Raw genomic sequence first — 4725 nt, forward strand, 5'->3', positions numbered from 1 at the left:
AACTAGTCTGACTCCAAATGCCAACCCATGATTTCCCCACACCACAGTGTGGCTGCCAGATATTCAGCAGGCTTACTCACTTGTTTCAGAATGCAGACTCCCAGTTTCACCAAGTGCACAGTCCCTGTGGATTTAGCAGACTTTGTCTAGCTGGTTTATCACTGGAACTGGTGTTCTGGGTCACTTTCTTATTTTTATCTAGTATTTTTCACTATTTACATTTCATATCAGTGAGCTTATACCATTTGTAGTGTGTTGTGTCTGGTTTCTTTCACTTAGAATAATTTTTTAATTATTATTTTTTTAATTAGAGAAGTTATAGATTTACATAAAAGTCATGTAAAAATAGTGTTCCCATAACCCTCCCTATTGCTGAAACCTTGCATTAGTGTGGTTCCTTTGTTACAACTGATGAAAAGTTATTAAAATACTACTATTGCTTCTCTTGTGCTCTCATGTTTATGGTAGGCAGCAGCTGCTAAGCAGGACACAGATAATGGCTGCCTGCATGGGGACTGTTTTCCCTGACTCCCATTTCCACTTTCCTCCAGTGCCCATGCTTGCCACCATGTTCCTGGTACTAGCTGGCGTGGGTTATGTACGTCCAGTAGACCAAGCCTCTTACACTGGAGCACACCATCAACATGTACCCTCTTACCAATTATACTTTGGGTACCCAAAATCCCCTCTATAAGAACAGCTCTGTTAGAGTCAGATTTCAGCACCTGAGAGAAGAATTTGATAAAATTGGAATGAGGATGACTGTAGAAGGAATTCTGATTGTACATGTGCACCAGCTACTCTATGTGTTACAGCTACAACTAGGAACAACTTTTCCTCACTACCTGATGGTGAACTTAGCCCAGGAGAAATTGAAGTTGAAGGACTAAAATGCTTAATGAGAGTGTTCTGGTTTGCTAATGCTGTCATTATGCAAAATACCAGAAATGGATTGGCTTTTATAAAGGAGGTTTATTTGGCTACAAATTTACAGTTCTAAGGCCATAAAAGTGTCCAAACCAAGGTATCAAGAAGAGGATACCTTCACTGAAGAATGGCTGATGGAGTCTGGGACACCTCTGTCAACTGGGAAGGCATGTGGCTGGCATCTGCTGGTGCTAGGTTGTGTTTCAGCTCCTCTCTCAGCTGCTGTGGATCCTTAGCTTAGCATCTCCAAAAGGCCTTCTGTCTGTAACTCCAAGCACCTCTGAGCATTTCTGCAGTTCCCAAGCATCTCTCCAAAAGTCTCTCTCAGCTCCTCTTGGGGCATTTTGCTCTCTCAGCTTTGCCAGGACAAACTCTGGGCTAGCATCTCAAAGAGTCAGCAAGCATCTGGGTCTGCTCCTCTTAAAGGGCTCCAGTAAACTAATCAAGATCCACACTGAATGGGTGGTACCACACCTCCATGGAAATAATCTAATCAGAAGTATCACCTACAGTTGGGTGAGTCACGTCTCCATGTAAACAACCTAATCCAAATATTCCACAAGATTGTATTAAAACATGGCTTTTGGGAGGACATAATATATCCAAACCAGCACACAGAGACACTAGGTGGTCAAGATGAAGTCCTGCAAAACTCAATTGTTGATGACTGCCTTGGTAACTGGTGGAGACCAAATTTTGAACCTCCTCAGTATCCATACATTCCTGCATATATTACAAAGCCTAAGGAACATATGAAGTTGTTTTTGTTTCAACCTCAAGAGAAAGCCTTTTCTGCAGTCCCTAAAAATTACAAGCTATTAGCTGCACCGTTATTTGAATTGTATGACAGTGCACAGGATATTTCTTGTTTCCCTCAGCTTTTCAGCATGTTCAATTTTATATAAAACTGAATTTCTTTGCAATGGAGAAGTAAAAGAAGCCATCTCTGTCAGCACAGCTATAGAGTGTAGAAAAATAAACATGGTAGACAAGTTTGTTTGTTGTTTTATCTCTTTCTCAATTTCTATATTGCACCCTGCTTTCCACTGTTTGAAGAGTAAAGTTAATATGAAGAACTAGACAGTTGTATAATCAAATGTGATAATGTTTAATTCACTTTTGGTTCTACTCATAATTTTTTATACAACATTAAACAAACTGGAATTCTATTTGTATTTTTTATGTCACATTAAACTTTTAAAATTCTTAAAAGTAATACTATTAACTATAGTCCATATTTATAGTAGGTGTAATTTTCTCATGTACAACACTATTATTAACCCCTTATGTTAGTGCTGTACATTTGCTATAATTCATGAAAGAACATTTCTATTCTTGTACTATTAACCACATTCCATCATCCACAACAGGATTAACTGTGTTACACAGTCCCATGTTTTTTCTTCTAACTTTCATTCAAGTAACATACATGTCACAAAACTCCCCCCTTTCCCCCACATTCACGTCGTAATTCAGCACTGTTAATTACATTCAGTAAAATGTGCTATATTTTGAAGTATTTTTATCAAGAAAGGATGCTGAATCTTGTGAAATGCTTTTTCTGCATTAATTGAGATTATTATGTGCTTTTCTCCAATGTGGTATGTTACATTAATTGATTTTCTTGTGTTGAACCAGCCTTGAATACCTGGGATAAAATCCACTTGATCATGTCATATAATTCTTTCAAATACTGCTGGAGTCCATTTGCATGTATTTTGTTGAGGATATTTTTGTCTATATTCATTGGATAAATTGGTCTCTAATTTTGTTTTCTTATAATATCTTTATCTGGCTTTGGCATTAGAGTGAACTTGGCTTCGTAGAATGAGTTGGGTAGTGTTTCATCCTCTTCAGTATTTTCGAAGAGTCTCGGCAGGAATGGTATTAATTCTTCTTGGAATGATTGGTAGAATTCACCTGAGAAGACATCTGGTACTGGACTTTTCTTTCTTGGGAGGTTTACATAACTGATTCAATCTCTTTACTTGCAATTAGTCTGTTGAGAACTTCTATTTCTTCTAGAGTCAGTGTACGTTATTTATGTGTTCCTAGGAATTTGTCCATTTCATCTAGGTTATCTAATTTGTTGGCAAAGTGGTGTTCATAGTATCCTCTTATGGTCTTTTTAATTTTAATTTTATTTTTTTTTTAATTTTTATTGAAATTGTTCACATACCATACAATTATCCAAAGATCCAAAGTGTACAGTCAGTTGCCCCTGGTACCCTCATACAGCTGTGCATCCATCACCACACTTAATTTTTTTTTCAATTTTTAGAAACTTTTCATTACTCCAGACAAGAAATAGAGTGAAAGATGAAAAGAAAAAAAGAAAAAAGAAAAGGAAAGGAAACTTGAATCCTCACATATCCCTAACCAACCCCCATCCATTGTTGATTCATAGTATTGGTATAGGCACCTTTGTTACTGTTTATGAAGAATGTTGAAATACAACTAACTGTAGTATATAGTTTGCAACAGGTATATATTTTTTCCCTATATGCCCCTCTATTATTAACTTCTAATTGTATTGTCATACATTTGTTCTGGTTCATGGAAGAGACTTCTAATATTTATACAATTAATCATGGACATTGCCCACCATAGAATTCAGTTTTATACATTCCCATCTCTTGATCCCCAACTTTCCTTCTGGTGACATATATGACTCCAAGTTTCCCTTTTCCACCTCAATCATGCACCATTCAGCACAGTTTGTTATTCTCCACATCTTTTCTACCGATCTTCTCATTTCCAAACATTTAAGTTCATCCTAGTTGAACGTTCTGCTCATACTAAGCAACAGCTCCCCATTCTTTAGCCTAGTTCTATATCTTGGTACCTTATATTTCATGTCTATGAGTTTTCATATTATAATTAGTTCCTATCAGTGAGATCCTGCAATATTTGTCCTTATATGTCTGGCTTATTTTACTCAGTATATTGCCCTCAAGGTTTCATCATCAATGCATTTTTTTAAAGATGGTTTTGTTCACATGCCATATATTCCATCCCAAGTAAACAATCGATGGCTCCCTGTATAGTCACATATTTATGTTTTCACCACCCTCACCACTATCTATATAAGGGCATCTACATTTCTTTCACAAGGCAGAAGGGAGAGTCAAAGAAGGTAGAGAGGCAAAAGAAAAAGAAAAAAAAGAGGAAGAAAAAAATGATAGCTAGGACAGCAAAAGGAAAAAACCTTAAATCAAAGTAGAATAAAGAGTCAGACAAGACCACCAATGTTAACTGTCTCACACCCCTCCCCTATCTCCCCCCTCTTATCTGCATTTACCTTGGTATATCACCTTTGTTACACTAAAGGAAGCATAATACAATGATTCCATTACTTACAGTCTCTAGTTTATGTTGATTTCATCCCTCACCTAATGCCTCCCATTTTTAACACTTTTCAAGTTGACATTCACTTGTTCTCCCTTGTGAAAGAACATATTTGCACATTTTATCACAATTGTTGAATACTCTAGATTTCACCAAGTTACACAGTCCCAGTCTTTAACTTTCCTCCTTTCTTCTGGTGTCTCACATGCTTCCAACCTTCCTCTCTCAACCATATTCATAGTTATCTTTGTTCAGTGTACATACCTTGCTGTGCTACAATCTCCCAAAAAAACTGTGTTCCAAATCTCTCACTCTTGTCTCCTCCTATCACTCTGTAGTGCTCCCTTTAGTATTTCCTGTAGGGCAGGCATCTTGTTCACAAAGTCTCTCATTGTCTGTTAGTTGGAAAATATTTTGACCTCTTCCTCATATTTGAAGGACAGTTTTGCT

General features: G+C 37.0%; 1 pseudogene; it reads left to right on the forward strand.

Moving 5' to 3' along the window:
- The first annotated feature begins 455 nt into the window (after positions 1–455).
- On the forward strand, positions 456–1832 carry LOC119525884 (annotated as a pseudogene).
- Positions 1833–4725: the final 2893 nt, after the last annotated feature.

This window comes from Choloepus didactylus (genome assembly GCF_015220235.1).
Source record: "Choloepus didactylus isolate mChoDid1 chromosome Y unlocalized genomic scaffold, mChoDid1.pri SUPER_Y_unloc1, whole genome shotgun sequence".
NCBI classification, from domain to species: Eukaryota; Metazoa; Chordata; class Mammalia; order Pilosa; family Megalonychidae; genus Choloepus; species Choloepus didactylus.